Source organism: Scyliorhinus torazame, chromosome 20, assembly GCF_047496885.1.
Source record: "Scyliorhinus torazame isolate Kashiwa2021f chromosome 20, sScyTor2.1, whole genome shotgun sequence".
Taxonomy (NCBI): Eukaryota; Metazoa; Chordata; class Chondrichthyes; order Carcharhiniformes; family Scyliorhinidae; genus Scyliorhinus; species Scyliorhinus torazame.
Window position 1 is genome coordinate 32,720,753 of NC_092726.1, and position 12,421 is coordinate 32,733,173.

The following is a 12,421-nucleotide window of genomic DNA, read 5'->3' on the forward strand; positions in this document are numbered from 1 at the left end:
GAGCATTGCAGCAACTCCGCCAGGTACGGGAGACCCTTTACGAACACGGAGATAAAGCCAGCCACTGCTGGTTCGCCAGCTGAGAAAGCAGGCAGCCACGGGGGTAATAGCTCAGATTAGAAGCAGCAGACCGAATCCAGTGGCAGAGCCAAAAAATGTCTACGAGGCATTTGAGACCTTCTACCGGGGGCTATTCACCTACAAGCCCTCAGCTTAGGGATGAAACAGTTCATCGATGGATGGGACACGCCAGTTGTGACACAGGCTGAAAATGGGACTGGAAGCACCTGTAAAACTGGGAGAAGGATAGCGCAGTGGTGAGCCCTCGTTCCTCATGGTCCCGCCCGCCCCACACATCCCTGTGACGATGGATGTGGCTGTCCTGCAACCCAGTTTTGTGTAGAAGCTGGGATTCGTCTTTCTGGAGCGCAGGAGGTTAGGGGGAATTTAAACAAGTCTTCCACGTCATAAAGATTTTTTTTTAATGATAGCAATGGATAGATCCTCTGCCCCCAATTGCTCGACTGCATAAATCCCACCTTAGTTAGTGTCCCAATCCACCGGACTTTCCACAATACCATATCCAGCTATGCTCAGGAAGAATAATTGTTTTCCTATCCAGCCGACTGTTCTATATTGAAGAAGCTGGTGAACTTTAGAAGGACAATTCTGCCTTCCTATCCACACTGCTGTTCACACATCAGTGCACTACGTCGAGATATACTTTGGACTGACTTTTCTGTGTCATTTTTGGCTCTATTGTTCATAAAAACAGATCAAGCTGAGCTGTACGAGATCTGCGTGTCCCCAGTGCACTCTGCTGAACACATCCAGATATAGTCTGGAGTAATATTTCGCTCTTCCGTTCTAACCTGGTGGTCCAACGGACACATGCACCTGCCCTGCAGCCGAACATGTATGTGTTTCATTTCCCAACCACTGTCCACACTGACCCAAGCTGTACTTCAGAAGCCAATCTGCCTGTGCCATTCGCCTTGGATTGTTTCGAAATCCCACGTCAGGCTCGAATGCAGGTTACGATTCTTTATAGAATCATAGAATCCCTACAGAGCGGAAGGCGGGTCATTCGGCCCAACGAGTCTGCACCAGCCCTTAGAAAGAGCAACCTATTTAAGCCCACACCGCCACCCTATCCACATTCCCGCAACCCAAACTAACCTAAAGGGCAATTTAGCACGGCGAATCCACCTGACTTGCACATATTTGGACTGTGGGAGGAAAACAGAGAACCCAGAGGAAACCGTGTCAGAGAAAGTGCAAACTCCACATGGACAGACATCCGAGGCTGGAATTGAACCTGGGTTGCTGGCGCGCTGAGGCAAGCGTGCAAACTACTGTGACACCGGATTGCAGCCTCCTGGACTCTGCACTGCACAGATTCACCGTGTAGGACAATCTCTGGGGTCTCTGACAGCCTCTTTTTTGTTTTACAATGAAATACACAGTTCTTAAAATTTAGAGTAGTCAATAATTTTTCCAATTTATGGTGGCTAATCCACCTACCTCTCACATCTTTGAGTTGTGGGGTGAGACTCACGCAGAACCGGGGAGAATGTGCAAACTCCACGCGGCCAGTGACCCGGGGCCGGGGTCGCAATGTGGACTGGGAACTTCAGGAAATTAGGAGAGCAAAAACGGTACATGAAAGTATACAGGCAGGTAAAATGAACGAACGTCCTAAGTAATTTTACCAGCTCATTAAGGGTAAAAGGATAACTCGGGAAATAGCCGGAAAACATGGGCTATCGCTTCTCGGCCTTTTGGTTCAGATCAAGTGTAGTATCTGTTCTTATCAGTTTAATATCTGGTATGCCCCCTTCGGGGGACCGAATATTAAATTGATTTTTGGGACACGGAGATGGTTCAGGGGCTTTCTTGCTCCGCTCCAGGCATCAACCTGGTCTTGCAATGTTTCCAGGAATGGTGCCTTCACCCCGCTTTGGGCACAAATAGTGCAAAAGAAGAAAATGGCGCAAAACCTGGCTTCCCCTCTTCTGTCTTGTCCAGTTGTCTCATCCTGACCAATTAAAAAATTTTCAGGCTCCAAAGCATTGCTAGCTTTTCTGCTGGCGGGAGCTTCGTGCACGAATGTTGTGAGCCGATGGAAACGCGGAATTGCGGCAGCCAGGCTCCGTTTTCAGCTGATATGCCACACAGATTTCCTGCTGCTTTTTACAGGCCACTCACCCTCACCCTCGGATGCCGACTTGCCTTCTCCTCACTTCAGTTACCACATCCCTTCATCCTGCACAACGGGGAAGAGTGGCGACAGACTGAACGGCATCCTGTTTGGATGTAGGTACACCTTCACGGCGTCTCTTTTCGTTCTCCTGACTCCACGACCAACACGCCAGGGTGGAGCTCAGGGTGACTAGACATTGCCCTCTGTTGGATTCCGCCAGTACTTGCTGCTTGCACGGATTGCCCTTTGTTCGGCAAAGGTGGAGATTACTTCGACTCCCTCCGTTGGGTGTCACTGGGCCTTCACAGCGTCTCCATTTCATCTGGTGACGACAGGGGACGGCTTGCCAGACGATGTCTTCCTGTTGTGTTTTACTTGTTCTGCATGCACAGACTCCACCGTGCTCGGCCAAGCTGTATGTCTCTTGACCAACAGTGAGCGTAGACTAAAAGTTCCAAAGCACAGTCGAGCGCAGCAACGTGCACCTGAATGTCGGTGGACGAGCAGGACAAGAGCCATTGCCGCGAAATATGGGCTAACGCTTCTCGGCCTTTTGGCTTAGATCAAGTGTAGTCTCATTTGATCGAGAGAAGCTGAGGATTTCCATGTCGGTCGTGGATTGGAGAACTCGGAGGGATTGAAGTCGTCAAAGAGGAAACGTTTGGAGCTTGTCTGCTATTGGTGGATCTGCATGCTGGCCTAAACCTCTGGTTTAGGCCTAACGCGTATGCAGTTTCACACCCAACGTACGAGCTATGGATGCAACTGCATCCCGACCACCAGGCTGGGGAGTGCGAAACACTGTCCGAGTCACAGTGAAGAAAACGGAAGGAGAGTCACCTTTGGATCGGATACTCTTCGTGAAGCGGGTGCTGCTCGAGTGTTGTGGGTTTAAAGCAACAGAGATCTCCTGCTTGCAAAATTTCCCCAAGAATGGTTTCTTTGATGTCACCTTCAAGAGCGTCGCAGCGTGCATCAAATTCTTGAACGTCTTCAAGGAAAAAGGTAACCAGAGTCCCCTGTCGATCCTGACTGCGGAGCCTCTGTTTACGCTACCGGCACAGCGAAATCGGGTTGTTACACTGCACACGTACAACCCCCACGTCCCTGTGTCTGATGTGCTCACGTTCCTCGCCAGGTACGCTGAGCTGAAAAGTGACAGCGTGCAAGTGAAAGACACCTTCGGCATCTGGACAAGTGGGCACCAGGTTAAGGTGACCCTAAGAACGGACAGCAACGGAGCCATCCTGCATCCCCCCTCCAACTTCGCTATTGGAGTAAATCGTGGCTACCTCTACTACGTGGGACATCTACGAGTATGCCACACCTGTGGCAAAACGGGGCATGTTGCCGCAAACTGCAGTGTGACCTTCTGCAAAAACTGCGGCAGGAGGGACACATGACTAAGGACTGCAAGGAAGACAAGTGCTGCAACCTGTGTGGGGAGGCCGGCCATCTTTCCAGGGCCTGCCCGAAACGCGGGTCGACATACGCTCAAATCATCAGCAGTGGAGTTAAAAAGGCGACCAGAGAGGAGGTGCATACACCCTCCACCGAAAAAGACACCACGGCTCAGAATGAGGAAAAGCAACAGAAGGGCCCCCAACAAAAAGAGGAGGCCCCAGCACCTCCTGACAACCCAACCCCAGCCCCATCTGATGAGGAACACTCAATGGAAGAGGAAGAGGATGGGACAAAGAATAAAGAGCCCTGGGAAACAGTGAACAGGGACAAACGAAAGAGAAAACAAAAAAACAAACTGAAGAACCCCCCGAGGGGTAGTGGCAAAAAGCGACACCTCTCAGCCGGCGCACTTAGCACCGACACCTCATCCGATGAGGGAAAACAGGACAAGAATCGGCCTCAAATAAAGAGGCAAAGCACCAACGTGGAACGGAAGGCACAGACCCTCGAGACCACCGACCGGGAAGAAAACAAGGTCACAGACCAACCCCCGATAGTAACGAGCATCAACAACCCAGGTGAAGACCGGCCTGCAACCCCAACACCTACTGACTGCCACGACGAACCCCAGGGCTACACCACCCCCCCCCCCCCCAATGCATCTGCATCAAAATCACGGGGCCAGTACGGACCAGAACAGCTTTCTCAGCCCTGCAACTGTGCTAACGTTTGCGAGCACCACCGGCATGCTGGGGAACATTCAACAGCTGGAACAGCCAACTGTATAGACTCTGGACTCTTGAGACTGGTAAATCTACCTTTTTATAATGGGTTTAAAAATTGCATCCATAAATGTGCGAAGCATCAAAGATACTTCGCGGTGTGTAGCCACACTCAACTATTTGGCAAATGTAAAAGCTGACCTACTGTTCCTGCAGGAGTGCGGAATTCCGCACCTCAGCAACTACAGGCGCTGGTCGAGCTGGTGGCCCCACGGGCCATCCATCTGGTCAGGAGGAAACGACTGCCGCTCCTCCGGCCTGGGTATTCTGCTGCGGGGAGGCAACTTCACCATCTCCGACGTTAAGGAGGTGGTGGGCGGGCGCCTCCTCGTAGCAGACGTGAAATACAAAAACACCCCTCTCAGACTTATTAATGTGTACGCCCCGGCCGTAAAAAGTGAGCGGCTGGCAGTTCTTCAGCAACTCCCACTGCTGTTGGCCACCTCCAAGCCGGTCATCCTGGGTGGTGACTTCAACTGCATCATCGATGCGGCTGGACGATCCAGCAAAGCCGACAGCAAACTAGACGCTACGTCCAGACTCCTGGTGGAAACGGTAAAAGACGCCAAGCTGCTCGACGTCTGCAGCAACCCTGCAGACGGCGCGCAGCGTAGATACACATGGTCACGGCCAGACGGGTCCGTCCGCTCCAGGATAGACTTCTTTTTTGTGTCCCGAGCTTTCACGGTCAGGTCCACCGACGTAACGCCGGTGTTCTTCTCTGACCACTGCCTCCTACTGGCCGACTGCCACCTGCAGGAAGACCAGGGGGTAGGCAGGGGGACGTGGAAGCTAAATGTAAAACTGCTGACCCCTGAGAACATCGAGGAACTCAGGAGGGATTACAAAGGTTGGAGAACCGTGAAACCCCTCTTTGAGGCCCCACATCTCTGGTGGGAAGCAATCAAGGGGAATATCAAGAGGTTTTTCATCCTCAAGGGCGTTCAGAAGGTGAGAGAGAGACGAGGGGTCATGTCCAGGCTCCAGAAAAGTATGCAAAATTTGCTCCAGCTGCAGTCGATGGGGGTGGATGTCAAGGAGGATCTCCAAGAGGTGAAGAGCCAGCAAGCCTCGCTCTACACCTCGGAGGCCTCCAAGGTTATCTTCCGTTCCAGAGTCCGCTCCGTGGAGCAGGACGAAAAGTGCTCACGCTTCTTCTTCCAAAAGGTGCACAGAGAGACCTCTGTGATCAGCAGCCTGAAGGAAGAAGATGGCTCTGAAAAGTCATCGCAGTCTGACATCCTGAGGATCAGCCAATCCTTTTATGCCGGACTGTATGACCTGAAGCCAACAGATAGCACTGTTTCCCAGACCTTCCTGTCGACCATCACGGAGGTCATAGGCGACAGCGAGCTGGAAAACCTGGACAAACCACTAACTCTGGACGAGCTGACAAAGGCCGCCAAGTCCTTCGAGACGAGTAAAACTCCCGGAAGCGACGGCTTGCCGGTTGAGTTGTATTCGGCTCTGTGGGACTGGATGGGCCCAGACCTGCTGGAAGTGTACGAGAGTATGCTTCTGGAAGGCAGCATGTCAGAGTCCATGAGGAAAGGCATCATCACCCTCATCTACAAACAGAAGGGGGAAAGGGAAGAAATTCGAAATTGGCGACCCATCTCACTGTTGAATGTGGACTACAAAATTCTAGCAAAGGTCATCGCCAATCGGGTCAGGTCTGCTCTGGAGTCGGTGATCCACCCTGACCAGACCTGTGCTGTACCCGGCAGGAAGATCTCTGATAGCCTCGCGCTACTCAGGGATACGATCGCCTACGTGCAGGACAGGGGGGTGGACACTTGCCTCATCAGCCTTGACCAGGAGAAGGCTTTTGACAGAATATCGCACACCTACATGATGGATGTGCTCTCCAAAATGGGGTTTGGGGAGGGAATTCGCCATTGGATCAAACTGCTCTACACAAACATCTATAGCGCAGTCTCAATCAATGGGTGGGAATCAGAAAAGTTCCAGATCAGATCTGGAGTCAGGCAGGGCTGCCCTCTCTCCTCTGCCCTTTTTGTGTGCTGCATAGAACCTTTTGCCGAGTCCATCAGGAGGGATCCGGGTATAAGAGGAGTGACGATCCCAGGCAGTGGAGGCATGCAAGTCAAGGCCTCCCTGTACATGGACGACGTTGCCGTCTTCTGCTCGGATCCTGCGTCTGTACGCAGGCTCTTGACCACCTGCGACCAGTTTGAACTGGCCTCTGGAGCCAAGGTAAACCGGGGCAAGAGCGAGGCCATGTTCTTTGGGAACTGGGCCGACCGGTCCTTTGTCCCCTTCACTGTCAGGTCAGATTACCTGAAGGTGCTGGGGATATGGTTCGGAGCTGCTGGGGCGTGCACCAAAAACTGGGAGGAGCGCATAGGAAAGGTAAGACAGAAACTGGGCTGGTGGGAGCAACGCTCCCTCTCCATTGCGGGCAAAACCCTGGTCATCAGGTGTGAGGTACTCTCGGTGCTACTGTACGTGGCGCAGGTCTGGCCCATAACCCGACCCTACGCCACAGCAGTCACCCGGGCCATCTTCAAATTTATCTGGCGATCCAAGATGGACCGTGTCCGAAGGGACACCATGTACAAACCTCTGGAGAAGGGAGGGCGGAACGTACCCAACGCCTCCCTCATCCTGCTGGCCACCTTTGTGTCCAGCTGCATCAAGCTGTGCGTGGACCCCCAGTATGCAAACACCAAGTGTCACTACATACTGAGGTTCTACCTGTCCCCGGTGTTGCGAAGGATGGGCCTGGCCTCATTGCCGCGGAACGCTCCAAGTAGTTGGACCGTACCGTACCACCTGTCCTTCGTGGAAAAGTTTTTGAAGAAAAACACCTTTGACCACAAGGCAATGAAGCAGTGGTCAGCACGTAATGTCCTCGAGGCCCTCAGGGAAAAGGAGACCGTGGAGGACGTTGGATGGTTCCCTGAGCAGACTGCCAGAGTCATCTGGCAGAACGCCTCATCACCAGAACTTTCAAACAAGCACCAAGACCTAGCTTGGCTGGTGGTGAGAAGGGCCCTCCCTGTCAGATTCTTCATGCACACCCGAAGGCTCTGCACCAATGCACGCTGCCCTCGGAGTGGCTGTGGGGGAAATGAGACGGTCACACACCTCCTTGTGGAATGTGCCTTTGCAAAGAAGGTCTGGAGAGAGATGCAGTGGTATTTGTCAAGGTTTATCCCAAACAGATCTGTGACACAGGACTCTGTGCTCTACGGACTGTTTCCAGGGACACACACCGAGACAAATATCAACTGCTGCTGGAAGGTCATCAACTCGGTAAAAGACGCTCTTTGGTCTGCCCGAAACTTGCTGATCTTCCAGTGCAAAGAATTGTCCTCGACCGAGTGTTGCAGACTGGCACATTCCAAGGTCCAGGACTACGTGCTGAGGGACGCACTCAAGCTTGGGGCAGCTGCCGCCAAGGCGCAATGGGGAAAGACCACAGTGTAAAGTCTTTCCAGCAAATGTACACCGAGGGGCGCGTAACAGTGTAAAGCCCCTCGGTCTGGGCAATCAACACTCCAATGTATAAAACAAACATGCCACTGTAAATATGTAAGAAGGAATTGTAATGTAAAGAGTGATATGTGTACGACAATATCAAAATTGAATGAAAGAAAGTCAAGGCAACATGTAACCCTGCCGAAAATGTACAGTCAAGACAATTTGAAATGTTTCTGAAATGCTCATGATAAATTTTTATGAATAAAGTATATTTTTTTGAAAAAAAAAAAAAATCTGTTCTTATCAGTTTAATGTCTGATATGTCCTCAATCTGGGGACCGAATATTAAATTGATTTTTAGGACTCGGAGATGGTTCAGGGGCTTGCTCCTTCCGCTCCACGCATCAACCCGGTCTTGCAGTGCTTCCAGGAATGGTGCCGTCTCCCCGCTTTGGGGCGCAAAATGTATAAAAGCAGAAAATGCCGCAAAACCTGGCTTCCTCTTTTCTCTCTTGTCCAGTTGTCTCATCCTGACCAATTTAAGGCCTTTCAGGCTCCAAAGCATTGCTAGCTTTTCTGCTGGCGGGAGCTTCGTGCACGAATGTTGCGAGCCGATGGACTCGCGGACTTGCGGCAGCCAGGCTCCGTTTTCAGCTGATATGCCACTCAGATTTCCTGCTGCTTTTTACAGGCCACTCACCTTCACACTCGGATGCCGACTTGCCTACTCCTCACTTCAGTTACCACATCCCTTCATCCTGCACAACGGGGAAGTGTGGCGACAGGCTGAACGGCATCCTGTTTGGATGTAGGTATACCTTCACGGCGTCTCTTTTCGTTCTCCTGACTCCACGACCAACACGCCAGGGTGGAGCTCAGGGAGACTAGACATTGCCCTCTGTTGGATTCCGCCAGTAGTTGCTGTTTGCACGTATTGCCCTTTGTTCGGCAAAGGTGGAGATGACTTCGACTCCCTCTCTTGGGTGTCACTGGGCCTTCACAGCGTCTCCATTTCATCTGGTGACGACAGGGGACGGCTTGCCAGATGATGTCTTCGTGTTGTGTTTTACTGGTTCTGCATGCACAGACTCCACCGTGCTCGGCCAAGCTGGAGGTTTCTTGACCAACAGTGAGCGTAGACTAAAAGTTCCAAAGCACAGTCGAGGGCAGCAAGGTGCACCTGAATGTCGGTGGAAGAGGAGGACAAGAGCCATTGCCGGAAAATATGGGCTATCGCTTCTCGGCCTTTTGGCTAAGATCAAGTGCAGTCTCATTTGATCGAGGAAAGCTGAGGATTTCGATGACGATCGTGGATTGGAGAATTCGGAGGGATTGAAGTCGTCAAAGAAGAAACGTTTAGAGCTTGGCTGCTATTGGTGGATCTACATGCTGGCCTAAACCTCGGGTTTAGGCCTAACGCCGATACAGTTTCACACCCAACGTACGAGCTATGGATGCAGCTGCATCCCGACCACCAGGCTGGGGCGTGCGAAACACTGTCCGAGTCACAGTGAAGAAAACGGATGGAGAGTCACCTTTGGACCAGAAACACTTCGTGAAGAAGGTGCTGCTCGAGTGCTGTGGGATTAAAGCAACAGAGATCTTCTGCTTGCAAAACTTCCCCAAGAATGGTTTCTTTGATGTCACCTTCAAGAGCGTCGCAGCGTGCATCAAATTCTTGAACGTCTTCAAGGAAAAAGGTAACCAGAGTCCCTTGTCGATCCTGACTGCGGAACCTCTGTTTACGCTACCGGCACAGCGAAATCGGGTTGTTACACTGCACACGTCCAACCCCCACGTCCCTGTATCTGATGTGCTCACGTTCCTCGCCAGGTACGCTGAGCTGAAAAGTGACAGCGTGCAAGTGAAAGACACCTTCGGCATCTGGACAAGTGAGCACCAGGTCAAGGTGACCCTAAGAATGGACAGCAACGGAGCCATCCTGCATCCCCACTCCAATTTCGCTATTGGAGTAAATCGTGGCTACCTCTACTACGTGGGACAGCCACGAGTATGCCACACCTGTGGCAAAACGGGGCATGTTGCCGCAAACTGCAGTGTGACCTTCTGCAAGAACTGCAGGCAGGAGGGACACATGACTAAGGACTGCAAAGAAGACAAGTGCTGCAACCTGTGTGGGGAGGCCGGCCATCTTTACAGGGCCTGCCCGAAACGCGGGGCGACATATGCACAGACCATCAGCAGCGGAGTTAAAAAGGCGACCAGAGAGGAGGTGCATACACCCTCCACCGAAAAAGACACCACGGCTCAGAATGAGGAAAAGCAACAAAAGGGCCCCCAACAAAAAGAGGAGGCCCCAGCACCTCCTGACAACCCAGCCCCAGCCCCATCTGATGAGGAACACTCAATGGAAGAGGAAGAGGATGGGACAAAGAATAAAGAGCCCTGGGAAACCGTGAACAGGGACAAACGTAAGAGGAAACAAAAAAACAAACTGAAGAACCCCCTGAGGGGTAGTGGCAAAAAGCGACACCTCTCAGCCGGCGCACTTAGTGCCGACACCTCATCCGATGAGGGAAAACAGGACAAGAATCGGCCTCAGATAAAGAGGCAAAGCACCAACGTGGAACGGAAGGCACAGACCCCCCAGACCACCGACCGGGAAGAAAACAAGGTCACAGACCAACCCCCGCTAGCAACGAGCAGCAACAACCCAGGTGAAGACCGGCCTGCAACCCCAACACCTACTGACTGCCACGACGAACCCCAGGGCTACACCACCCCCCCAATGCATCTGCATCAAAATCACGGGGCCAGTACGGACCAGAACAGTTTTCTCAGCCCTGCAACTGTGCTAAAGTTTGCGAGCACCACCGGCATGCTGGGGAACATTCAACAGCTGGAACAGCCAACTGTATAGACTCTGGACTCTTGAGACTGGTAAATCTATCTTTTTATAATGGGTTTAAAAATTGCATCCATAAATGTGCGAAGCATCAAAGATACTTCGCGGTGTGTAGCCACACTCAACCATTTGGCAAATGTAAAAGCTGACCTACTGTTCCTGCAGGAGTGCGGAATTCCGCACCTCAGCAACTACAGGCGCTGGTCGAGCTGGTGGTCCCACGGGCCATCCATCTGGTCAGGAGGAAACGACTGCCGCTCCTCCGGCCTGGGTATTCTGCTGCGGGGAGGCAACTTCACCATCTCCGACGTTAAGGAGGTGGTGGGCGGGCGCCTCCTCGTAGCAGACGTGAAATACAAAAACACCCCTCTCAGACTTATTAATGTGTACGCCCCGGCCGTAAAAAGTGAGCGGCTGGCAGTTCTTCAGCAACTCCCACTGCTGTTGGCCACCTCCAAGCCGGTCATCCTGGGTGGTGACTTCAACTGCATCATCGATGCGGCTGGACGATCCAGCAAAGCCGACAGCAAACTAGACGCTACGTCCAGACTCCTGATGGAAACGGTAAAAGACGCCAAGCTGCTCGACGTCTGCAGCAACCCTGCAGACGGCGCGCAGCGTAGATACACATGGTCACGGCCAGACGGGTCCGTCCGCTCCAGGATAGACTTCTTTTTTGTGTCCCGAGCTTTCACGGTCAGGTCCACCGACGTAACGCCGGTGTTCTTCTCTGACCACTGCCTCGTACTGGCCGACTGCCACCTGCAGGAAGACCAGGGGGTAGGCAGGGGGACGTGGAAGCTAAATGTAAAACTGCTGACCCCTGAGAACATCGAGGAACTCAGGAGGGATTACAAAGGTTGGAGAACCGTGAAACCCCTCTTTGAGGCCCCACATCTCTGGTGGGAAGCAATCAAGGGGAATATCAAGAGGTTTTTCATCCTCAAGGGCGTTCAAAAGGTGAGAGAGAGACGAGGGGTCATGTCCAGGCTCCAGAAAAGTATGCAAAATTTGCTCCAGCTGCAGTCGATGGGGGTGGATGTCAAGGAGGATCTCCAAGAGGTGAAGAGCCAGCAAGCCTCGCTCTACACCTCGGAGGCCTCCAAGGTTATCTTCCGTTCCAGAGTCCGCTCCGTGGAGCAGGACGAAAAGTGCTCACGCTTCTTCTTCCAAAAGGTGCACAGAGACACCTCTGTGATCAGCAGCCTGAAGGAAGAAGATGGCTCTGAAAAGTCATCGCAGTCTGACATCCTGAGGATCAGCCAATCCTTTTATGCCGGACTGTATGACCTGAAGCCAACAGATAGCACTGTTTCCCAGACCTTCCTGTCGACTATCACGGAGGTCATAGGCGACAGCGAGCTGGAAAACCTGGACAAACCACTAACTCTGGACGAGCTGACAAAGGCCGCCAAGTCCTTCGAGACGAGTAAAACTCCCGGAAGCGACGGCTTACCGGTTGAGTTGTATTCGGCTCTGTGGGACTGGATGGGCCCAGACCTGCTGGAAGTGTACGAGAGTATGCTTCTGGAAGGCAGCATGTCAGAGTCCATGAGGAAAGGCATCATCACCCTCATCTACAAACAGAAGGGGGAAAGGGAAGAAATTCGAAATTGGCGACCCATTTCACTGTTGAATGTGGACTACAAAATTCTAGCAAAGGTCATCGCCAATCGGGTCAGGTCTGCTCTGGAGTCGGTGATCCACCCTGACCAGACC

General features: G+C 52.4%; 1 non-coding gene and 1 pseudogene across 1 annotated transcript; both read left to right on the forward strand.

Moving 5' to 3' along the window:
• Window positions 1–1,765: 1,765 nt before the first annotated feature.
• Window positions 1,766–1,955, forward strand: LOC140397884 (U2 spliceosomal RNA). The gene has a single exon (XR_011937307.1). It is a non-coding gene; the product is annotated as a U2 spliceosomal RNA (small nuclear RNA).
• Window positions 1,956–8,104: 6,149 nt separating this feature from the next.
• On the forward strand, window positions 8,105–8,282 carry LOC140397272 (U2 spliceosomal RNA; annotated as a pseudogene).
• The last annotated feature ends 4,139 nt before the right edge of the window (window positions 8,283–12,421 follow it).